This window comes from Ailuropoda melanoleuca, unplaced genomic scaffold (genome assembly GCF_002007445.2).
Source record: "Ailuropoda melanoleuca isolate Jingjing unplaced genomic scaffold, ASM200744v2 unplaced-scaffold11384, whole genome shotgun sequence".
In the NCBI taxonomy this organism is placed as follows: domain Eukaryota; kingdom Metazoa; phylum Chordata; class Mammalia; order Carnivora; family Ursidae; genus Ailuropoda; species Ailuropoda melanoleuca.
This window is the reverse complement of record NW_023179820.1, coordinates 3,910,037-3,937,172: the sequence shown is the minus strand read 5'-3', so window position 1 is coordinate 3,937,172 and position 27,136 is coordinate 3,910,037. Positions and strand designations below refer to the sequence as shown.

The 27,136-nt window shown below is 35.2% G+C and overlaps 1 pseudogene; it reads left to right on the top strand.

Annotated features, from left to right (window-relative positions):
• The window catches only part of LOC100466734, a 92,108-nt pseudogene extending 69,924 nt beyond the window's left edge, over nt 1–22,184 (top strand).
• Nucleotides 22,185–27,136: the final 4,952 nt, after the last annotated feature.

Here is a 27,136-nt window from a genome sequence, read left to right as displayed (position 1 = left end):
TTTTTTTAGAAAAGTTATTTGTTTAGTGTAACATTCCCTGCTGATAAGCCTGATTTAGATTCCATCTTTCCTGACAACTACTAATCTCTTTATTATTTAAGGTATTTGATAATCTGTGGACAGGTAGGAAAATGTTAAATCCTAAAGAGGTAAGTACTTTGAATGGATATGGAGGAAATGATGTAGAGAAGAAGGCTTTCTCAGGGAAGAATCTGAAATACTAGCTTTGACTGTAAAAACAAAAACAAAAAACCTGTGATAAACCTCAGTTTACTTGAGATTGTTTTCCTGAGACACAAAGATGGCCAAAGATGAAAGTCAGATTCAATACTTGTCGAGTTTAAAGTGTCAGGTGGGGCAAATATAATAAATTATATGTAAAAGCACAAGCAACAAAAGCAAAAATCAACAAAAGGTACTATATCAAACTTAAAAGCTTCTATACTGCAAAAGAATAACAAATGAAAAGACAACCTAGCGAATGGGAGAAAATTTTTGTAAATAATATATTGGATGAGGGGTTGATATTCAAAATATAGAGAGTACTCACAGTATTCAATAACAAAAAAACACACAACCTAATTTTAAAAAGCAGCAGAGGAACTAAATGAGCATCTTCCCACAGAAGATATCCGAAGGGCCAACAGGTACATGAAAAGATGCTCACCATCACTAATCATCTGGGAAATGCCAATCAAAATCACAATGAGAGATCACCTCATACCTGTTAAAATGACTATCATCAAAAGACAAGAAATAACAAGTGTTGGCAAGGATAAGGAGAAAAGGGAACTTTCGTTCACTGTCGCTAGGAGTTTAAGTTGGTGAAGTCACTGTGGAAAACAGTATGTTGTTTCCTTTAAAAAAATTAAAAATAGATCTACTGTATGATCCAGCAATTCTATTTCTGGGTATATACCCAAAGGGAATGAAAACAGGATATCAAATAGATCAAAGAGATATATGCACTTCCATGTCTATGACAGCACTATTCACAATAGCCAAAATATGGGAACAATATATATATATACATATATATATACATATATATATACATATATATACATATATATACATATATATATACATGTACATATATGTATGTATATACATATATATGTATGTATATACATATATATGTATGTATATACATATTTATGTATATATATGTACATGTATATATATATGTATATATATGTATGTATATGTATATAATGGGAATATTATACTGCCANCAATATATATATATACATATATATACATATATATATACATATATACATATATATACATATATATACATATACATATATGTATGTATATACATATATATGTATGGATATACATATATATGTGTATATATACATATTTATGTATATATATGTACATGTATATATATGTATATATATGTATATATATGTATGTATATGTATATAATGGGAATATTATACTGCCAATGAATGGATGAATGGATGAAGATGTGATATATATGTGTATATCCATATTTATACCCACATGTATGAAATACTATTCAACCATGAAAAGATAGGACATCTTGCTATTTGCCACAACATTGATGGAATCTGAGCACACCATGCTAAGTATGATAAGTCAGACAGAGGAAGACAAATACTGTAAGATCTCACTTTTATGTGGGATCTAAAACAGGCAAACAAATAAAAACAGGAGTAAATGGTAATTACCAGGGCGTGTGTGGAGGAAAGATAAACCAGATGTTAAGGTTACAAACAATGCAGTGAGTAGTAAATAAGTCCTAGAGATCTAATGCACAGGTTAGTGAATATAAATAATAACATCAAATTATAATCATCAATTCTTGCTAACAGGCTAGTACTTAATTACCCCAACCACTAAAGAGAAATGATAATTATGTAACATGACAGAGGTGTTAATTATTGCTACAAGGGCAATTATATTACATTATATAAATGTATCAAAATCAAAATAACATGTTCAACACCTTACATTTACACACTATTTTATGCCAAATATATTTCAAAAAAAATTACTGCAGAAGAAAAAAATATATTTTCAGAATGAAAAACAATGAGGTTAAGACACTAAAAAAAGAAAATGAATTTCACGCTTCATAGTTATTTATAGTTTTTATAGTAATACTGAGGAAAGTATAACATTTACTTTTTAAATTTATAAATGGCCTTATCAGCTTTAAATATTTATAGAAAATAGCATTTCATAAATATTAAGTTATGCAATTTTATACATCTATTGGGTTTTTATATAAACAAATTTGTGATAATTAGCACCTGAGCTAGTCATTAAAAGTCAAAAACTAAAATAATCAAAAAGAATGTTAATGCTCACTATACTTGGAATACTAAACAGTGTAGCTGCTCACTTGTTTTTTCCTACCATGGTTTTCACATGAGTGTTCCACTAGGACAGGTTATGAATAAAGGCCTGAATTTGAAGATTAATAAAAATAAATGCCATTTTAATTGAATTTTTAAAGGTGTTATGCATTCTTATTAGTGCATTATGCATATTTTTATATATTAAAGAGTTTTCTGTATCAGCCCCACCCTACTTAAAAGATAATAAAACTCAAAGAGAATGTAAGGAATTTGCCCAACATCACTTTTAAGCTTGTTTAAGTCTGAGTAAGAACCTTATCAATCTACTCCTGGAGATTCTACCCTTAACCTTTACTTGGAACTGATGTGCATATGAATGAATCACTGATTCAGTATGTCTGAGTTAGAGCCTGAGATGCTGCATTTCTACTGAGTCCCAAGTGATGGCGATGCTGTTAATCCAAGAACCCTACTTTGAATAACAACATTCTATTCTAGATATCCTCTATTCAGAAATGGCAATTGTTATATTTGTGAGTCCATGGAGTATCTTAACTGATTTATTATAGGTCTTAAAATAATATTAAAGAAGGGGAAAGTTACATTAACCATCCAAAACAAAACTATTTACTATTTTCCTGTAAGCAGATGCTCATATTTTCTTAGACATAGTTTCTGTGTTGTTTTTGTTTTGGTTTATATTTGTATTCTCTTATTGTTTACAGACCTTTCAAGATCACACTCCTCACCAAGATAATTGTATAACTTGGGCACTACACAGCTGTATGTGGCAGCACTTTCCAAATTTCCTTTGGGAAAATTCCTTCTTACCTTCTCTGGTTCTGATTGGGCTTCCAATTATCACACCTCATTAGCTTGTTTAGTTATTTATCCTTGGATGTGCTTGTGATTCATTCAGAGAGAATAAAACTGTGAAAACAAAACTATTTTCGATAAGGGATCACCCACCAAAGATGACATGACATAATCCTGGGGAAGTCTGTAGCCATCTCCTCCTTCTAGACTTCCCAGTCCCTGCTTGGAGGAAGCATATATTGTAGCAGGGAAAGTGAGATTAACAAAGAAAAAAAAGGGAAAAATTGAACCAAGGACTTAACGTAAGGGGAAAGAAAGATTAAGAGTTAGTTGATATCCTTCAAATCTCTAGATTCTCTGTAGAGGCCATATTCCTAGATTATAGGAACCAATGAATTTTCTTGTCTGCTTATTTAAGAATTATTTGGTGTTCCACTGTGTACAACTTAAAATGTACTGGAATCATTATGTCTATTTTTGTGTTTCAGTTTTATTGCTTACCAGCTTTTTTGAACATGAGAAATTTGCTTCCCTACGAATAGCCAGTACTCTCAAACAGCTTTGAGGATTAAAAGATATAATGCATGCACAAAATGAGCAGTTGGTAGACAAAACATGTAATTATGAAACCATATCATGCAGTTCAAAAGAAGAGCCTGTTCAGTATTAACATTGGTGGGAAAATATGTGAAAAGATGAAGAGAAGACAAATACTGATCCTTCCCCCCCCTTAATGTGCCCTACTTTATCCTTTTCCTCAGTCACACTTATCACCATCCACGTACTATGTAATTTATTTATTTACCTATTATTTTATATCTGTCACATAGGATAAAAATTCCACAGGGCCAGGGGAGTTTCTCCCTGTTGTTTACTAATGCATCAAAGCACTTAGAATGGTGCTCAGTTAGGTTCTAAGAGACTGAGAACAGATGCTCAATAAACACCTGTTGATTAAATTCATAGCTTTAAAAGGTTTGCACTGCTGTTAAGGGATTGCAAGGAAATTTTCATGGCTTTCACTTGGTGCTGGTAAAAAAAAATAAAAAATATGTCCTTTGGAATCTGTAATCAAAATCCAGGCTTTACATGGGTTTGGAGACTGAATTCAAACTATCTCTGTTTCTGGAAGCCTCAGTAGGATTTATTTAAAAGTAGAGTCAGGTCTGTAGTGCCACTAGGTACTTAGCAGAAAGAAATGCTAATTTTTTCCTAAGGAAATGATCTGCGGCTCAGGACTCAAGAGTTCCAAATATTCTCCCAAAATATGAGCTCACATATTAAGCAAAGCAAAACAAAATTTAAAATAACAATAATAAGATATCATTAAAGTCAGAAAAAAATGCTAGACATCAGAATCACAGATGCAAAACTTTTGAGTAATGGAAATTTCACAGTGAGGAATAAATCAAAAGAAATGCTAAAAAGAAGAGAGAGAAACTGAGAGAGAAACCTAGACAGGTTCCCTAAATAAGGTAGCTATAAAGCCAAACATATTATCAACTATAAATAATATAAGGATTAGCTACTTACTGAAAAATTATATATTGTCAAATTAGCTTTTTAAAAATCCCCACTTGTAAAGCAGAAAATAGAATGCAGAATACAATTAACCAGGCCTATAGAAGTAAAATAAAGTTGTATAGCTATATTAATGTAAGAAGAAAATAAAATAAAGGGAAAAAAGCATTACGAAAGATAAAAGTGTCTGCTACATGAGGACCAAAAAATCAGTTAATGAAAAATATATAATTTGCAATTTCTATCCAATGAATACCATAGCCTTAAAATATGTAATTTGCATTCTAACACACCTACAGGGAGATATTGATAGATCTATGACAATAGAGAGGGATTTTTTTATCACCATTTCCCAATTATTGATGATACATAAAGTTTGTGAGATAGTTCACTAGAAAAATTAGTTCAAAAATGTTCAAAGGAGGTTGTGGAGAAAGGGGAACCATCTTACACTGTTGGGAATGCAAACTGGTACAGCCACTCTGGAAAACAGTATGGAGTTTCCTCATAAAGTTAAAAATAGAGCTACCCTACAATCTAGCAATTGCAGTACTAAGTATTTACCCAAAGGATACAAAAATACTGATGCAAAGGATTACATGCATCCTGATGTTTATAGCAGTATTATCGACAATAGCCAAATTATAGAAAGAGCCCAAATGTCCATTGACTGATGAATGGATAAAGATGCGGTGTATATATTCAGAATGGGATATTAGTCAGCCATAAAAAAAGAACGAAACCTTGCCATTTGCAATGACATTGTTGGAGCTAGAGAGTATTATGCTAAGCAAAAGAAGTCAGTCAGAGAAAGACAAATACCATATGATTTCATTCATATGCCGAATTTAAGAAACAAAACAAATGAACATAGGGAGGAAAAAAGAGAGGTAAACCAAAAAACAGACTCAACTTTAGAGAACAAACTGATGGTTACTGGAGGGAAGGTGGGGGGTGGGATGAGCTAAACGAGTGATGGATATTAAGGAGGGCACTTGTTGTGATGAGCACTGGGTGTTGTATATTAAGTGATGAATCACTAAATTTTACACCAGAACCTAATATTGCACTGTAGGGTAACCACCTGGAATTTAAATAAAAACTTGGGAAAAAAATAGAGTTACTTGTAGAAACACACACACACACACAATGTTCAAATGAAAAAAATGATTGCAATAGTAACAAACTGTAAGCAACACAAATATTTATTACCAAGGAAAGAATAATTTACTGTGATATACTCATATATTGAATTTGTGGGTATTTACCCAGGAGAAATAAAAACATATACATAAATATTCATAGCGTCTTTAGATAAAATAGTGAAAAACAGGAAACAAGTCAAATGTCCATCAACAAATAAGTGGCTAAATAGATATGGTACATCAATACCATGGGATAACATACAACAATGAAAAAAAATACAAAATACTGATACATGTAACAACTGGCATGGATCTCAAGGGGATACTGCTGATGAAAAAGGCCAATCTCAGAAAGCTCAATAATGCCTGTGTCCATTTCCATAACATTCTGGCAATGGCAAAATTATAGAGGTGGAAAATAAGTTAGTGATTACCTGCAGTAAAGTGGGAGTTGGAGGCAGTTCTATCAATGGGTAGCACAAGGAATCTTGTGATGAAACTATTAGGTGTCTTCACTGTATAGTATGTTGTGTGGTGATGGGCATACTAATACATATGGTATTTAGTAGACCTAATCACACACACACACACACACACACACACACACAAGTGCAAGTAAAAATGATGAAATTTGGACATATTGGTAGATTGTAACAATGCTGATTTCCTGGTTGTGTTATTTATATCATTATAAATGTGCAATACATTACCATTTTGGAAAGGTTGGTGAAGAGTATATGAGACTTATATTATTTTTACCACTGTAGGTGAATCTATAATTATCTCAAAACAAAACAAAACAAAAAAAACACAATGAAGTCAGTTGCACAAGCAGAATACATTTCCTTAAACTGAAATTTCTAGTTTGTCTGGGTGTATGTGTGTATATCTGCATATTTGTATTTTGCCTTTGAGTGGATACTATTTCAACATTGACCTTTTGATACGTTAAATTAGTTGTGGTTAGTGAGGACCTCAATAAGACTGTAAGGTGTACACAAGGCATTCAGGAATTATTACTGAGGCTGTAATTCTACTATTCTTTACGTACTTTAATCATTTCTACCACTCTTTGAGTCTTCGTTGTTAAATATGGCCCTTTTTATTCAGCACAAAATAGGAAATAAGTAAATGGTATGTGCATAAAATATGAGAAAAATGGGGAAAGGGAAGAAACATTTTTGAGTACGTGGGTAATAAATGCTAATTAATTATCTAAGCAAGCTGAAAATGTAACTGACTTTTGGAATCCTGGCAATTCCAGTCTTTCACTGAACAAATGGTGGTTTAGTATAGACAACATCTTGAAGATTTTTATGGCAACCATTGTCAGAACCTCATATTTAGAAATAATCCAAGAAAGGACAATGCTGTTAACATTCATTGTGTGATCATAATACCTGATGTTAAGATTATCTGAATGATTTCCTTATGTCTCCAGTAATAGCTGATTGACTATGACTTCAGCATTTTGTCTTATAACAATAGAACTACATTTTTCTGACTTCACAGTGTTTTGCATTTAAAATCTTACCAATATGCTATCAATCCCAGAAGCAACAAACCGAAAAATCATCAATATGCGCTATTTGCTGCAGTTCCTAACATGACTTCTTGTCTCTAACAACAGAATATATAATGGCTNATTTGCTGCAGTTCCTAACATGACTTCTTGTCTCTAACAACAGAATATATAATGGCTTGAAACTTAGGAGAATATCACAGTGCTTGATTCAATGTGTTGCATCATTATTTTGCAGAATTATTACATTTGCCAATGTGAAATCTGTGTGACTTAAGGGGNTTGAAACTTAGGAGAATATCACAGTGCTTGATTCAATGTGTTGCATCATTATTTTGCAGAATTATTACATTTACCAATGTGAAATCTGTGTGACTTAAGGGGAAAAAAAAGCTTTACAGTTATATTTCCTTCCTGTTTACATTTTCTGTTCCTCTTTTCCTTCTGTTTAGTCAATATCGTAGGTTGAACTGTATCCACCCCAAATCCATATGAAGTCCTGGGGCATCCATTGAAGTCCTAAACCCCAATAACTTTCACGTGACTGTATTTGGAAAGAGGGTCTTTAAAAAGGTAATGAAGGTGAAATGAGATCATTAGAATAGGACCTGAGTATACCTGGTGTCCTTATAATGAGAGGAGATTAGACACACAGGACACAGACACATACCCACAGAGGAAAGACCATGTGAAGACACAGGAAGACGAGAAACATCCACAAGCCAAGGAGAGAGGCCTCAGGAGAAACCGGTCCTGCTGACACCCTGATCTAGGACTCCTAGACCCCAAACGTGAGAAAATAAATTTCTGTTAAGTCACCTACTCTGTGGTGCTTTGGTTATGTCATCCTTAGCAGACTAACACAGTAAGTGCCATAGGAAATACACATGAAGAAAGCTTATGAATGAGCTTTGTTTAGTCTTAGTTTTGCACTCAATGTCACCTCATGGTGGGAAGGGCCCACAACTGAATATGTTGAAATGATTGAACAGATCATTAGTACCTGAAAAGATGGACTAGTAGAGTTAAGCTAGAGTTTGACAGAGATAAAACTAAGGTCAGTAATTGGGGCACAAAAAATAATGGACAATGACAGTTTTCATTGAGTGGGTCTGGGACTGAAGGAAGGTAGCTAACTGACAGCCATATTGAATGGTTTCCAAGTTTAGTTTTAAGCTCTTGTTCTCTAAATATCTGGCTTCAAATCCCAGCTTNTGTTTAGTCTTAGTTTTGCACTCAATGTCACCTCATGGTGGGAAGGGCCCACAACTGAATATGTTGAAATGACTGAACAGATCATTAGTACCTGAAAAGATGGACTAGTAGAGTTAAGCTAGAGTTTGACAGAGATAACACTAAGGTCAGTAATTGGGGCACAAAAAATAATGGACAATGACAGTTTTCATTGAGTGGGTCTGGGACTGAAGGAAGGTAGCTTACTGACAGCCATATTGAATGGTTTCCAAGTTTAGTTTTAAGCTCTTGTTCTCTAAATATCTGGCTTCAAATCCCAGCTTCCTATTTTCTGGCTATGGAACTCACTTCATCTTTCTCAACCTTAATGTCCTTTTTCTAAAATCTGAGTGAACGTAACTACCGCTGGTGTTGTAAGGATTAAGAGAGTTAATACAACTAGTGTATTTAAAGCACTGACTTGCACATGGTTCATACTCAGTCAATATTGTTATTATTTCTCTTAGTCCATTTACTACTAACCCCTCAGAACCTTCTGAATATTTTACTTTCTTATTGCATTCTACATTCTCTTATTGCATTCTATATTATCTGGGCAAAATATCCACAGACAATTTGAGGTTTATGTTGTTAGTATATTAAAACATTATTTTACCATTTATGAAGCAATTTCTATAGAATACAAAATTTTCTTCTTAACATATATGTTAAATGTAATAAATAGATATTTTGTGAATGAATGTGTCTTTGACAACTGACCAATCACCCTTCATAAAACTTTTGATCCAGCCAAAGTCTGAGTGCAGAAAGGGTGATGGGTAGAAGCTGTATTCCAAACATAACATTATTATGGTTTTTTTTTAATTAAAATTAAAAAAAAAAAAGAGCTGTGTCCCATAAAGGTGAACTTTCAGAATTTGTGGTCAAAGAAAAAAAATAAAGTTATACAATAAGTTATATATTATTAACTTAGGCAGTATCTGTGATGGCTTCCAGTGAGCCCCAATAAGCATACCCCTTTGAACTCCCTCTGCCTTGAATATAGGCTAGACCTCATGAATCAACTTTAATGAATCACGAAGTGAGAGAATGTCACTTTTAAGATTAGGTTTGGAAAAGGCCGTGGCTTCAGTGTTGTGTACTGCATATTGCTCTCTTGCTTATTCTCACTGATGGAAGCTACCTTCCACATCAGAAGGTGTGCTATAAAGAGATCCATGAGTCAAAGAACTGAGGGAGGCCTCTGGAAAATTGACCAAGTAGAGTCAAACCTGGTTGTCAACCACATGAATAAACTCTGAAGTGAGTCTCTCTCAGTAAGACTTCTAAGTAGACAGCCACTCTGGGATGTAATGCACATAAAATCATGCTCATGCATAGAATAAGATATGCCTGTTGTATAACATTAGTAGTACAAAAGGCCATTTTGCACATGAGTCTTTTGAGCAAGCAGTGGAGTGTCTGGGTCATCTTGCGCATCTGAGTTTTGGCCTTCCTCTAGTTTGGATGCCTTTTCATGAGCAACAATATAAAATGCGAATATCTTTATGCCTTGTGCTAGGTCCGAGGGGTCCATTGACATATTTCTCTCTTAATCCTTCTTGTCACCAATCTTCTAATCTGTTTCTTTCTTACCCATTAACCGCTACTTATATATCAATATGTACCCAAACTGCAAGCCATCTCTTCTTCTTATCAAGGTCAACAAATCCTGTTCATTGGTATGATTTTCTTTCTCCATATTGTTTGGGGTCACCACTGGGTATGGATATAATTCAGTGGCCATCCATTTGTGGCCAATATCAGTACATGATGTGAATTCATCCCTCAATCAGTCTTATGTGTTTTCCTCCTCTATTAAGTAGAATTCCCCATGAACTATAAACATGAATTGATGGAAACTGATGAAGAATTAGAAGCTGGTGTCATGGAGAAGTCTGAGACACCTGCTTCTATGGGATACTTTTACTTTTAGGTCTGTTCAGTACCAGTCTCTACCTAGACCTGCAGAGATAGGGGAAGTACTCAGCTACTAGAAACAGAGCATATTGGGATCTTTATAAGGGAACTACCCAATAGAATTATAGTATTCCATTGAGGAACACAGCCAAATGGACCTAATCAACAGTGAAGTGCATGGGATAATAGATATTTTAACCTCTTTCTTTCTACACTTCATTCCCTATATCCTAGTATAATCCCATGGGATAAACCTAACAGGAAGCCAGAAAGCAGTAGAAGCTGATAATGAAGTCTATAAAGGTCAGCCTCTTAAGGCACAGAGCCAAGTGGTGAATGGTAGAGAGTAAATCCAAAAGAATAAGCAAAAATGTCCAGAACACTTGCTACACTGTGCCAATGAAAAGATTACATTTTATTTATGGGTTCAGAATGCATGCTCCCTCAATTCTGAGAAATTCTAGGCTTCTATCACATTGACTATCTTACCCTCTATTCTGTCCTTTCTATCCTTCAGTAATCAAATAAAATATATGCTATACCTTATTAGTTTTTAATAATATAATTTATAATAAAATCATAATTCATTAGTTTTTAATAAATTCATCTAATATAAATTATTTCCCAGAACTAAAAAATGTCAGAACTTAAAAATTAGATTGTTGAGACAAAATTACAGAACAATCCCAGACCAAAGCTAGAAGAGTAAATTGGAAATGGTTATTACACACCATTATAATTGAAGTTGTAGTAGAAAATAGACATTAATAGACATTAAATCTCATATACTCCCTAATCAGGGGAATTCAGTCTTTTGGATCTTATATTCAAATAGCATGAATCTCATCTCAGTGGGTATTAGATTTGTTTTTAGTAAAGACATTTAAGTGTCATCACATAGTCTGGAAAGGCCATTGAAGTTGGAGCAGTGCTGTGGGGATAAGTCTCTGACTTGTGAACTCAAGGCATATTTTATAAAAACTTGTGTCTACCATGCATTTCCTAAGGTTCACAGAATTCAGTGAGAATGTGGTCAACTGAAAATAGTGGTTCACAACTAATTTTATGTTTCATCACACCTAGGGTATGTTGTCCACTCTTAGAGTTACTAATGACTCATCTGGATTGGATATAACTTAGAGTGATGGAATGAGGGAATAAAGAGAAAAGATAAGATGGAGGAAGGTTAGCATAGCACTAGGGAGCAAGTGGAGAAGAAAAGGTAATGCAGAGGTATCTCACTGTCACTAAGGGTAACCCCATCCTTTACTCACACTTTCCCTGCCACATCACAACCTTTGACACCTTTGACAAAGAGGTGACATGTTCGGGGAATTTTCTTCTTGAATTGTCTTTTAATAAATGTATTAAAAGGATGTTCTTCATTTGTCAATAACATTCAGAGTGTAGGGCAAATGAATATGTCACATGAAAATCTCAACTAAATAAATCCAGTATCCAGGAATTAACTGAATATATACTTGGAAATAAAAGCATCAACATTTAGCCTCTGGGTCCAATAGACCCTTTTTAATTCTTTATACTTATTTTACTAATTTTATGAGTAAGAATAAAGAAATAATGAAAAGCAACTTATAAGAAATTGTGGAGGGTCGCCTGGGTGGCACAGCGGTTAAGCGTCTGCCTTTGGCTCAGGGCGTGATCCCTGCGTTATGGGATCGAGCCCCACATCAGGCTCTTCTTCTATGAGCCTGCTTCTTCCTCTCCCACTCCCCTGCTTGTGTTCCCTCTCTCGCTGGCTGTCTCTATCTCTGTAGAATAAATAAATAAAATCTTTAAAAAAAAAAAAAGAAATTGTGGAAAAATTTAACCACAGCAAACTCAAAATTTACTTCCTTATATGTAACCAAAATGGGTCATGTCTTCTGAATGTGAATAGCTGCTCATCAATTGTCATGTATGAATCTGGAATATATCCATCTTGTAAATACTAGAATGAGATTCCAAATATGTCGATTCCAGCTTATCATCACTAGTGATTCTTCTTGAAACTGCCCCATCAAAATACAATACTCAAATAATTTTTGAAACCTGTGATGGCTAATAATAATCTTGAAGAGAAGATTACCATCTTTTTTGCTATATTACTACCTTTCAGTTTTTAATTATAAGCATCATTTAGAATGACTTATCTCATAATTTTTCAGTACCTTTTTAGTACATCATTTATTTCCTTCCAGTCATCTTTATTATTCACTTGCCTTCATCATTTGTCCACTACCAAAGAGTATCAGAGTACCAAAGAGTAAATTTTGGCACATAAACATAATGAAGAATACAAAATTTCTCTGACATATCTTTCTAACCAAGTGGAATGGGCCAGGATCTTGTCAGAAAATATTGCCTAATGAAGTCCTTTCTGATGAATGACTAAATTGATATGAACATCAAATTTCCTTTCTAACTTCAATGTACATTGTCTATTTATAAATTCATGAGTTTGAGAAAATTCATGTAGGATACTGTCATCTGAAAATGTATCTGATATTTCAATTACGTAATCAAATTATCATCCTCATTATAGTCTCAAGTACTGCTTTTTGCTTTCATCTTTTGATTTTTCTGATAATTGTGACTTTTCTCTGCCCTTTTTTCTCTTTGCCATTATTGGTGAAGAATGAAAAATTCAATCTCAGTTGTGCTAAATAAAATTTAAAAATAGTGTATAAGTATGGTGTCTCCAGTCTTTTATACATTTTTGAAAAAAAAACTCTGGGAAATGCAATAAAAAAACTGAATGATAATGCAATAGTTATAGTTTATTGTATTTTTGAATCATCTTTTAAACCAGGGATAAGCAAATTTTTGCTGTAAAGAGCCAGATGGTAAATATTTTTAACTTTCTGAGCTATACAGTCTATGTCATCTTGTCTCAACTCTGCCTTTGTAGTGTGAAAGCAGATATAGACAATAAATAATGCATGTGTTTGGAGGTGATCCCATAAATCTTTATTTATAAAATCAGGAGACAGACTGGATTTGGCCCATAGCTGCAGTATGCCACACCTGTTTAAAGATTCCATGATTCTTTTGTTTCCCTATTATTTCAGTATATTTTAGCCTAGTTGGGAATAATTTCTATGCAGCAATAAATATCTAACATGATTCGGAAGAAAATAGCAAATATAGAAACACAGCCTATAGGATATAGAAAAATAAGGTCACTAAGATTCCCTATTCTGAGATTTATAAAATGGCCCAATAATTCAACATAAGAACTGCAAAACAGAATTATTATATTGGAAATTAGTAAATTTTATTTTTGGTATTTGAATGATATACTATAAGTAAGAATAAAATGATAAAATACCAAATGTTACAAATGCTTTTAACGGTACAAAAATTTCATAAACTAAAAGTTTAGTGGCTGATGGTAGACTGAAGATCTTTTTATATAGAAATAAATGAAGGTCCTGAGTTGGGATAAAAACATGGACCCTCTCATCACCTTCTTTTCCAAACCTGTTACCTGATAACAAGTATCAGTGACAGTTACCAACAGTGGATGAAAAGGATTATGCAGACATGAGCACCAATAGGAACACTCTGATCCAGCAATTAAGCTTTGCATTAGCAGCCAGATGAGAAAAAGGGAACTTCTGTAAGTAAGCCTAAGATACATTAGGAGAAAAGGACTCTAGACTAGTAAGTCTAAGAATCTTGAGGGGTACTACATTGGTCCAGTTTTGGTAGTGATGTTTGCTTCCCATAAAAAGGAATACACATTCCCTCTGCAAGAAAGCAGGGCCAATTTAAACCCTCAGGGCATACCAACTAAGACTGAGCACATTTAAGCACACAAGCAAAATCTAGTGTACAAGGAAATAAGCGAAAAGGATGAGGGTCAGCAGAAACTGACTTTAGGTCCTCGGGCACCTTAGATGTTGATTTTATTATACAGTTGATCCTTGAACATGGGTTTGAATTGCATGGGTCCACTTACACAGGGATACTTTCAATAAATACGGTACAAGGCTGTAAATGTATTTTCTCTTCCTTATGATTTTCTCAATAACCGTGTTTTGTGTAGCTTACTTTATTGTAATAATATAGTATATAATACCTGTAACATACAAAATATGTGTTAATTGGCTGTTCATGTTATTTGTGAAGCTTTCAATCAACAGTAGGCTATTAGTAGTTAAGTTCTGGGGAAGTCAAAAGTTACAGTTGGAATTTAGACTGCATGAGGGTTGGTGCGCCTAACCCCATGTTGTTCAAAAGTCAACTATATAAAAATATAAAATGCTTATAAAATAAAAAGCAGCATCACAATAGCACAGAAGTCATTAAGTAATAGAACATCAAAATGATCCAAAAGATTTGAAAAAAATTTATCTATATCTCTTTATATATATATATATATCCTTTAATCTTTGTAACTATATGTATAATCTATATAATCTGATCTTAATAAGTTTATATATTTTATAATTTATAAATCTCTATATATACCTCGAATCTGAATAACCAAATCTAGTTATTTTTTCATCCTAAATTCTTATCTCTCTCTCTTTTGTTTGCCCATTGTACCATCATACCTGCTCCTAGGTGGCCATCATCTCTTATCTGGACTTCTGTAATATCTTCCAAACTGACCTCCTAATATCAGTTTTTATCTCTTTACTCTCACTCACTATAACTAAAGAGATTTTATTTTTAAATGCATATCTAGTTATGTCATGCATTCCATTATATCATAATTGCCTACCACCACCTGCTAGGTTTTGCCTCCCCACCACCATGTTCTCGGGCTTATCTCCATGTCCTCATGGAAGAATCCTGTACTTTCCTTTCTGGGGTTTTTCCCATTATAATGTAAAATTATGGCACTTTGTATTCCTACTTGATGGCACTTTAATTAATTAATTATTTTAAAGATTTATTTATTTATTTGAGAGAGAGAGAGTGCAAGTGGGGAGAGGAGAAGAGGGAAAGGGACAAGCAGACTCTGCACTTGAGCATGGAGTCAGATGCAGGGCTCAATTCCAGGACCCTGAGATCATGACCCGAGCCAAAATCAAGAGTCAGATGCTTAACCAACTGAGCCACCCAGGTGCCCAATAGTACTTTTAAAAAGTGTAACTATGATTATCTGAGTGACTCTTTTATTAAAGTCCGTCTTTCCTCCCAACTGTAAACCCCAATGGAAAAGGATACAAGGAGCTGTTTTTGGTTTATTATGAGCGCCTACCATAATGCCTGTCATGTTGTGGTTTTAAACATATACTTGCCAAGAAAAATGATTGAATAAATTAGCCTTTACATGATGAAAACATAATAGGTCTAAGAAAATGCTATGATAGTTGCTGTCATATGAATATTAAGATGACTTTGACCTTGTCCATCTGTCTGTACTCGGCTGTCACACAGCTCTCAGCCACTCCCACAGTTACAACTGTATGATATGTATTTTGAGTTCACTGTAAGACCTCTCTTGCCTCTAGTTCTGATTTCATAGCGGTTTTTAAAAAAGTATTTTATTTTTTTAAGAGTTTTAGATATACAATAAAATTGGGATACAGGTAAAGAGGTTTCCCATAAATCACCTCTATTCATCCACAGCCACCCCCACTATGATCAATATCACACACCAGAGTGGTACATCTTTTACCAAGGATGAATCCTGCACTGACACATCATAATCACTCAAAATCCATAACCGAAGTTCATTATGTACAATCTTGGCATTGAACATTCTATGGGGTAGACAAATTTATAATGATATGTATCCATCATTATACTATCATACAGAGTGTTTCGGCTACCCTAAAATCCTCTGTGCTCTGCTGACATATCTCTCTTCCCTGCCACACCCCTTGCAACCACTAATCTTTTTACCTATCTCCAGAGTTTTACCTCTTCCAGAGTGCCATATAGTAAGAATCACGCAGTATGTAGTCTTTTCAGATTGGCTTATTTCATTTGGTCATGTACACTTATGGTTCCTCCATTTATTTTTTGATGTGATAGCTCATTTCTTTTTAGCTCCCTAAAATATTGCTGTTCTCTTTCTCTTCAACTTCTTCCTCTTCATAACCTAACTAACTGTGCTCTACTCAATCTTCAACACTTACAACTTGTATTTTTCTTTATTTTAAACGATCTGTCTCTCCTTCTAAACTGTAAATTTCATGGGGGGACTAATGGTATCTACCCCTCCACCATAGCACTCCAGTGCTTATCACAGAGTTGGACAAACCATAAAAACTTAGATTTTTTTAAAGAAAAACTGACTTTGTTTTATTTACACAGTATCAAAACACTTGTTGATTCAATTGAAATATTATTTAGAATGCAAATACATTGATATGACTTTTGGTTTTAGTGGCAAGTATTTAATTCAGTAATTTTTCTCCTTTAAGTGATTGTGCAGACACTATAAATATAACCTAAGTGGATTTTTTCTTGACATATGTATACTTGTGTTCAGCATTTAGCTATGTAATAGCATGTTATAGTGAGAATCTATCTAGGTTGTTGACTATAGGAATAATTGCAGGTATGATTTGTTTTATATATATATATATGCGGACCTATGTATATACAAACATATGTGGACACTAATATACACATATACATAGAAATGCAAGCAATGTGTATTTGATGTATACTAATACATTCTCAGACATCAGGTTAACCTGACAGACAGGGCACACTTCACCTCAAATTCTTAAAAATGATGTGAGTATGTATTTGAAGAAAATGAATCTATAATAGTCGTAATACTCGGTAAAAAAAAGATTGCTATCAAGAGAAAGGATTTACATGTTTTGTTGTTGTTTAATACAAAAAATTGCTTGTATGAGAAAAACCACATTCAAAGTTTCATATAATCAAATGCTGCAAAGTTTGAAGTAGTTCTCGGATGAGGTATAGAGGAGCTGGCAATCTCAGAATAAAGGGTCTGGGGCAGTGTTAGGATGATTAACTGGGGAAATACATTTTTTCACAGCATCTCTTACCTCTACTGTACAGAGCAGATAGCAACAGAGGCATTTATCCAGAATGTAAGGTATTGAAAAGCAGTCTTGGTCATTCAGGGAGAGCAGGGCCACTCCAGATAACTTTAAGTACCCAGAAGGAAGAAATAGCCCACACCCAAAATAAATATAGCATGTACTGACAGGTACATAAATTTTAAACAGAAAGGTGAGTTGATAAATGAACATTGCTAAATATTAGCCAAAAGTAAAATCACAAAATTATGGTGGACTACTCCAACACCTGAGGGTATCAAGCGCAAACAGAAGATATATTTAAATTAAACAAACTTATGAAGATTTAAGAGGCTAGTATGTTCATTATCATAAAATATTAAGACCTGGAATTCTGCCTCTGGTTAAGATGTAGGCCACAGCCCCAAATCTGCCCTGAGATGACAACTTGATAAAACGATAACTTTAAAACATCATTACATACACATCTATATTTTTAAACACCAGATATCTGGGGAATCAAAAGACTCTAAAAAAATTAAATTTCATAGAATGTAGTGTTCTTTTAGCTAAGCAGAAATCAACTTTCCTCCCTGAGGCATGTGTTGAGTGTAAAAACAGGCAACAAAAGCACTAAGCTTGTCATAGACAAAGGGACACTTTATGGAGGAGGAAAAACCAATTGAAACTTTAAAGACCATGTAAACTGTTGGGATTGGGGTTTTTGATAAGCATTCAGCTGCCAAATAACTCCAAAGGATTTTCACTAAGTAATGGTTAATGCAAGAAGTTAATGCAAGAAGTGGTTAATTCTTGGAGGAAATGGTAGAGATGGGATTCCTGGGTGGCTCAGTCGGTTAAGCATCTGCATTCAGCTCAGGTCATGATTCCAGGATCCTGGGATTGAGTCCTGCATCAGGCTCCAGGCTCAGTGGGGAGTCTGCTTCTCCTGTGATCCTCCCCTTTCTCGTGTGCTCTCTCTCTCTCTCACTCTCTCAAATAGATAAATAAAATCTTTTTTTTTAAAAAAAAGAAAAGGTACAGAGAAAAGTCCAACATTCCTTCAGTGAATAAGGAAACACTGTCCAGCACAGAGGATAAGCCTGAAATTGATATAGGGTAGGTCTTCTATCCCTGAAGGCAATGTGGCCCTAACTCAGACAATTTCATCAAAATGGTCATCCTCCCACCTCACTGATTCTGAGAAGCAGCATTATTACTATGCCACAATGACCAGTATACTATCAGGAGAACAGAAGAAGAAATAAAGCAGCCAATACAAGCAAAGTGACATAAATATTTAAAAAGCAGGAAGAAAATAAGGGCATGCTACATTTAACAGAACAATAGAAAGAATAACAAGCTGGTTATTTGTATAAAGCCATGAAAGCCAGAAGACAATGAAATGCACATGGACTAGATTGACCCCCATACTTCAAAATGACAATAGATAAATAGATAGATGATAGATAAATAAATAGATGATAGATGATAGACACATACATACATAGATACATAGATAGATAAATAAATAATAAAAAATAATGAGCTGAAAAAAACCTGCTGAGTTGAAGAAAGGGAGCTGAGATTGCGAGGGCACCGAAGCAGCATTAATTTAGAAGATATATTAACAAAGAGGAGAAAGATGCACAGAGTGAGAAATTAAGAAATGTGCAGTTAGCTTTGAGTATTCAGCAAAGCAGTGATCGGGGCATGCATGTTCTGGAGGAAAGTTCTGGAAGCCACAGCATCACAAGACGATCAGAGACAGCAGTCCCTACTGCTCATACAGCTGGGCAATGACTCTTTGGCAGGCAATGGGAATTCCCATGATTCCTAGGCATTGGGTGGAGCCCAGAGAAGGATCTTGCTTCAGGAAAAAGTGAGAGCTGAACCAAACTCAGTTCTGGTCCCACCTAAAAAAGTCTTAAGATCAAGATATTAAAAAAAATCAAGCCATCTCTCTGCCCAGAGACTCTCTGGTCTTGTCACTCTCAGGCCCAGCAGCCTAACCAAAGAGAGAGAGATTTAAAAAAAAAGAAGGAGGGGCACCTGGGTGTCTCAGTCGGTTAAGCATCTGCCATCTGCTCAAGTCATGATCCCAGGATCCTGGAATTGAGCCCCCCACCCCCTCAGGCTCTCTGCTCAGCAGGGACTCTGCTTCTTCCTCTCCCACCACCGCTCATGCGTGCTCGCTCTCTCTCTCTCACTCCACTCTCTGTCTCTCTCTCAAATAAATAAAGAATAAAATCTTTAAGAATAAATAAATAAAAAGAAGAAGGAGGAGGAGGAAGAGTAGAAAAGAAAGGAAAAGAAATACTTTAAAATAAAAAACCTGTAAAATTAAGAAAATTTGAATAAAAAAATTGAATAAAATGGAAAAGAGAAAGAAAGTGAGAATCCTTATTGCACACCAGTCAGGGAAGCTGTCTGGCCACGTTCACTGTGGGTTGGCTGGTGAGCCAGCAGCAGCTGCACCCGGTCTCCCTCAGGCTTGGGAACTGCCCACACTGGGTGCAAGGAACAACTTCATGCTCAGTCCACCCAGGGCTTGCACAGTGGCTCTGAAAAAATTTTTGTTTCCCCCTTCCACTGGTTGCTGTAATCTTAAACTGCCAAGAGCCCCATGCCTGTATCTACAGAGCAATGCATGTCCTGGGGGCCCCTGTGAGCAACATTTGGCAGCATCCTGATGGACAGCTGAAAATTGCAAACTCCCAGGAGGGTCATATTGGTTTTGAGAGCCTCTTGTCTGTGGTGTTGCTGTTGTGTCGAACTGTCCCTGAACTCTTTGCAGTCCTCCGTCTCTCTGAGCCACAGCTTCTCCTAGCTTCACTCTGTGCCAGCTGAGGGTGCAGCCTGGGCCACAGCTCTGAGAAGAGCCCCTTTGACCTCTGTGATCCCTACAGGACATCCTCCTGGTGGGGCTTGAGGTGGCGGGCACAAGGGAGAGGAATGCTGCAGCCCCCAGCTGCCCCTGTATGAGAGTGACCTGCACTTGGAAGGCAGGGAGGCCTTGCGGGATGAAAAACTCAGTCCTGTGGTATCTGTGCTTTCCATTCAAGTTTGTGTAACATAATCATATAGCTCCCTGGGTTATAACTCTGTCAACTTCCAGCAGCCTGCTGTTGCTGGGTGTACCTTGGACATTACGAAATTTAATGTGATTAAGGGAAAGCCACTTTGTATCATGCATTCTCTGTCTTTGAGAAAATCTGGTATGAGAACTGTCTTCATCCAGAACGTGGACAGATCTCTAGGAAACAAGGCAGTTTGGAATACTTTTTCTGCTTTTGGAAACACTCTGTCCTGCAAGGCGGTGTGTGATGAGAACAACTCTAAGGGCTATGCATTTGTCCACTTGGAGACCCAGGGGGCTGCTGACAAGTCCTCTGGAAGATAAACCACATGCTCCTCAATGACTTTGCAGTGTTTGTGAGCAGGTTCCAATCTCCAGAGTGGGAAGCTGAATTTGGAGCCCAAGCCAAGGAATTCACCAATGTTGATATCAAAAACTTCAAGGAAGAGGTGAATGACGAGAGTCTGAAAGAGCTTTTCAGCCAATTTGGCAAGACCCTAAGTGTCAAGGTGATGAGAAATCCCAGTGGGAAATCTAAATGCTTTGACTTTGTGAGCTGTGAAAAGCGTGAGTATGCCAATAGAGGCCCAGAAGAGATGAGTGAGAAAGAAATTTATAGGCCCTTTACAGAGAAAAAAGTGAATGATGGGTTGAGATAAAGTGGAAATTTGAATAGCAGAGACGAGAGAATTCATCGATATCAAGAGGTGAATCTCTACATAAAGAACTTGCATAATCCCACTGATGATGATAAATTAAGGGAAGAGTTTTCTCCTTTCAGATTACTCACCTGTGCTAAGGTAATGCTGGAGGATGGGAAAAGCCGAGAATTTGGCTTCATGTGTTCCTCCTCTCCCAAAAGGCGATCAAAGTAATCCCTGAGATGAATGCAGGCATGGTGACTCTAAGCCACTGTATGTTGCTCAGGCCCACAGGAAGGAAAACAGAAAGGCTCACCTGACCAGCAAGTATATACAACAGATGGCCAAAGCCATCTTAAATCAGTTTCAGCCTGCAGCTGGGAGCTACTTTGTACCAGCAGTCTACAAGCTCCAGGAAGACTTTTACATTATACACCTTACCAGTTAGCACAGATGAGGCTTAATGAGGCTTAATCTATGTTGGCAGCAAGGTGGAAGACTTCAAGGCTTCCGAGGAATACCATGTGCTATCAGCCAGTCTGTGCTCCAGCTGGTAATGTTCCATACTCTGATGGCCTCCCTACTGCCACTCAGAGAGTTGGTGTTCCCACAGCCAGAGCACAGAACTTAGTACTTCATGCTGCTGTTGCTGCTACTACCTTACAGATATGCTCCCAGTGTCTGCAGCCCTTTCACTGTCTGCCATACAGCCTTTGCAGGCACCCCAGCCTGCTTTGCATGGGAAGGCACTAGAGCCCCTAACCACTTCCATGCTGGCCACAGCACCTCCCAGGAACAAAAGCAGGTGCTGGGAGAACAGTCGTTCTGTTCATCCAAACAATGCATTCAAACCAATTGGAAAGACTACAAGGACTGGCAAGTCTGAGCTGCTGCACATGCCAGAGTCTACTGAATCCCTGCACTCTAAGGTGGACCAAGCTCTGGCTGTTCTACCCTTCCTCATGCTAAGAAAGAAACTGCCCAGAAGATAGCTGCTGTTGGTACCTCTTAAACAAGGACAAAAAAAAAAAAAAATTCAAGGGCCAGATAACCCCTTATGTAATTCAGCTAAAGGTTGGAAGATTTCCTAGCTTAACCTGTGGACTTCAACACCAAGAACCACAAATTATAAGTTTTGTAGGTCATTTTGTATCTACAGGTCAATTATGAAGTACCTAGCATTTTTCAGTTAAAGGAATATATTCTCTGGGATCTGCTATTGCCCAGACAATGTTACCTATTTTTTTTTCCTATTCTGGGCTTTGATTTTTCCCTCCAGAAATTTATTTTATTTAATGTACCTAAGTCTTAAGTTTTTCAATAAAATTTGTTTCCATAAAAAGGATTAAACCAATTCCAAGTAATTTAAATGTATCCCAAATAACACTAAAAGGCGTTGATGGGAATAATAAAATATTCAGTACCATGAGAAAAAATTCACAGTATCTAGAATGTTATCAATGATTACCAGAGAGATAAAAAAAGCAAAATATGTCCCATAATGAGGAGGAAAAGTCATTACTCATCCAGAATTGACAGAAATTAGCAGNGTTGATGGGAATAATAAAATATTCAGTACCATGAGAAAAAATTCACAGTATCTAGAATGTTATCAATGATTACCAGAGAGATAAAAAAAGCAAAATATGTCCCATAATGAGGAGGAAAAGTCATTACTCATCCAGAATTGACAGAAATTAGCAGACAAATATATTTAAGTAGTTACTATAACTCTATTCCATGTGTTCAAAAGTTGAAGTAGAGTTGTGGTGTAAAAAAGACCCAAATCAAACTTCTAGAGCTAAAACTAAATATGTCTGCATGGATTAATAGCAGATTAGATATACACAAATTGGAATCCGTGAATACAAAGCCATAAAAATTATCAAATAGAAATGTGGAGCGAAAAAAAATTTAACAGAGCATTATTAACCATAGGTACACTTTCAACCAACCTAATTCATGGTATTCAGGCTCCAAAAAACTTTTTAAAAAGTACTTTAAGATATAATTGCCTGACATTCTCTAATTTTATGAAAACTATGAACTTCACAGATCTGAGAAGCTTCATGGAGGGTTTTAATCAAATTAATCGAAATCTGTGATAAGTAGAAATNCAGGGTTTTAATAAAATTAATCGAAATCTGTGATAAGTAGAAATTTTTATAAACAGCCAAGGAACAAAGACAAGCTACAAGTTATGTGCAGTAAGGATGTGTGAAAATTAATAAAAGGAAACCTTTAAAAGCGAAGTCAAGAGGCCAGCAGGGGGAGCTCTAGTGCCCCATCACTTCCTTTTGCAAACCCAAAAGGAACATGCACCTTGCAAGTCAATACTACTTTAGCTACTACTTTACTACCCCAGCAAGAAGAAGAAAGGCTGAAACATAATCTAAACCACAAAATAAATCTCAATACATTTTAAAAGGAATCAACTTACACTGAGTTTTTACTTCAAATTCTAAAAAATATAATTAAACTAGCAATAACGAAAGATATCTTGAAAAATCCCCAATTATATGGAAAAAAACAATGTATTTTCAATGTAGTGAAAATGGAAAAAAAATCCAAGTTTGTGGGATGCTAAAAGTAGTACTTAGGGAAATATTATAGCAGTAAACAGATATATTAAAAAGAACAAAGTTGTAAAATCAGTGATCCCCAACTGCCATCTTAAGTCACTAGAAAAAGAACAGCAAATACAATAAAAATAAGCAACTGAAAGGAAATATTAAAAATCATAGTATAAAGAAATGAAATAAGAAATAGAAAATAAATAAAAATCAGTAAACCCAAAAGTGAGTTCTTTGAGAATACAAAAAAAAAAAAAAGATAAGCCTTTAAGAGGACTGGCTATGGACAAAAGGAGACATGACACAAACTGCTAATATCAGGAATAAGAGAGATGGATTGGCATAGATTTTACAGATGTTTAATACAAAAGAGAATATTATGAATGATTTCATGCTCATAAGCTTAAGAATCTCAATAAAATGAATAATTTCTTTGAAAGACACAAACTACCAATCCTCATTCAAAAAGTGCATCATCTCTGTAGTTCTGACATTATTACAGAAACTGAGGTTGTAGTTCAGTTCTTTTCTATAAAGAAACTCCATGTTCATATGGCTTTACTGCTGAACTCTAACAATAATTTAAAGAATAAATAATGACGATCCTCTATAAAATCTTACAGAAAATCAAACAGCAGGGAATAGTTTCCAATTCATTCTACAAGACCAAGAAACCCTCATCGCAAAACCCGTCAGTTATCACAAGAAAAAAAAAACTCACCAATATCTCTCATTAACATAGACATGAAAATTCTAAACCAAATTTTATGAAGGAAAATCCAGGAATAATATATCAAACAGATAAAAACACACATGAGCAAGTGAGATTTACCCAAGGACTGCAAGGNAAACCAAATTTTATGAAGGAAAATCCAGGAATAATATATCAAACAGATAAAAACACACATGAGCAAGTGAGATTTATCCAAGGACTGCAAGGTAGGCTCTACTTAAAAAAAAATCAATCACTATAACTCAAAATATTAACAAATTAGTAAAAAGATGCTGGATGTTCTCAATAGAANCCCAAGGACTGCAAGGAAGGCTCTACTTAAAAAAAAAATCAATCACTATAACTCAAAATATTAACAAATTAGTAAAAAGATGCTGGATGTTCTCAATAGAAGCAAAAAAGAATATTTGACAAAAACCAACAACCACTGATGATTAAACTCTTAGCATATCAGAAATAGAAGGGAAATTCCTCAACCTTAGAAGTGGGACAGGGAGAGGTAGAGAAAAAGAGCTAACATCATACTTTATGGTGAAAGATCAAATGCTTGCCTACTTTGATCATAAATGAGACAAAGATATCTTGACTCATTTTATGGAAACAACATTATATTGGTGATTCTAACCTATACAACGAAGCAAGGAAGAAAATGCATCAAGATGGAAAGGAATTAAAACTGTTCACAGATGACACGATTGCCAATGGAAAATCTCATGGAATCTACCAAAATTCTGTTAGAACTAATAAGTAAGTTCAGCAAAGTTGCGGGATATATCACAATGAAAGCTAGTTTTATTTACATATCCCAGCAACAAGCAATTAAGCATTTAAGTTAAAGAGAACAATAGCTTTGGAATCACATGACATAATTAGGGATATAAAATAGGGACAAAACTGATAAAAAGACCTATATTAAAACTGTCAAACAGTGATGAGATAAATTAAAATATACATAAATAGAAAGAAATTTCGTGGATTAGAAAATTAAATACTGTTAAGATTTAAATTCTTTCCAAATTCATTTATAGATTCAATGCAACATTAATAAAAATCCCAGGAGACTTTTTGTAAAATTTGACAAACAGATTCCATCAGTGGCATTGAAATGAAAATAACCCAGAATAAAATAAGCTACTCTGAAAAAAATAAACTTGGAGGACTAACACTACCTATCTCAAGGCTTAATTTAAAAATTAAAAATTTATGACATTGGCATCATGATAGAAATATATAGCAATGAAAAGAATAGAGAGCCTTTCATACATCCGTACATCTATGGTTAACATATGTATTTAAAAAAAGTTAACTCAGTGGAGAAAGAAAAATTTTCCAAGAAACAAAACACCACACACACACACACACACACACACACACACGTATATATGTCACTGGAGCAATTGCATATCCATATGCAAAGAAACAAAACAAACAAAAATAATAACAAAACCTTTGATCCATAGACATAAATATAAAATAAAAAAATTGAATTTTTGAAAATTAAAACATAGAAGAAAATAGTTTTGACCTAGGATTAAGGAAAAATTCCTTAAATATGACCATAATGGCATATCGAAAGAAAGAAAGAAAGAAAGAAAGAAAGAAAGAAAGAAAGAAAAAAATCATAAACTAGGTTCCTCAAAATTTTAAATTTCTAATTTTTAAAAGACATTTTTATGATAATGAAAAGACAAGCTAGACTTCCAGCTTCCGGTCCCATATATAAGAAGCTTGAAAGTCACCATTCCATTCTAACAATGAGTAAAAAGCTGAATGATAAAAAAATCAACACCCATCCTTGGATCCATGAGAGGGGAAGGCACAGGACAAACTAATACCCTACAAGATTGGATAGACAGACTGGAGAATACAGGGAGTTGCAGCTTCCCAGAACAGATACTCACTAGTGAAACCATCACAAGAACAAGTGCCAAGGTAAGAAACCTGCACAGTAATTGATGCATTGCTGGAAGTTCAGTGTGGGCAATACTTAGAGTTAAAGATTCTAGGGGACCTAGGCACTGAGGGGTTAGCCACACAGTATGGTGAAATTTACTTTCAGGTGTAAATCTTGCTGGATTCACAGGATAATTGTCAGAGAAAAATTTTCTCAGACTTCTGGCAGGGGCAAGGGAAAACAAACCATTCTGAAAGACACCAGAATACTCTTAACTAAAGGTAATAAACTTTTTGTTGTTGTTGATAATAAGCAGTTTATTTTTATTTATTTGTTTATTTTTATTATGTTATGTTATGTTTATTTACTTATTATTACATTAGTCACCATACAGTACATCATTAGTGTTTGATGTAGGGTTCCATGAGTCATTGTTTGCATATAACACACGGTGCTCCGTAGAATACATGCCCTCCTTAATAACCATCACTGGGCTGACCTGGCCCCCCCCACCACCCTCCTCAACTGAGGGTTGCTGAAGGAGAGGTGGTTGGAGGGGATGGGGTAATTGAGCGAAGGGTATTAAGTAGGGCACATGATGTGATGACCACTGGGTGTTAATACGCAACTGATAAATTATTGAAAACTACATCTGAAACTAATGATGTACTATATGTTGGCTAATTGAATTTAAAAAAAACAAAAACAAAAACCCTGCCCCCAGAGGAAACAAGTTAACCAAAGCCTAACCTACAGGGATATTA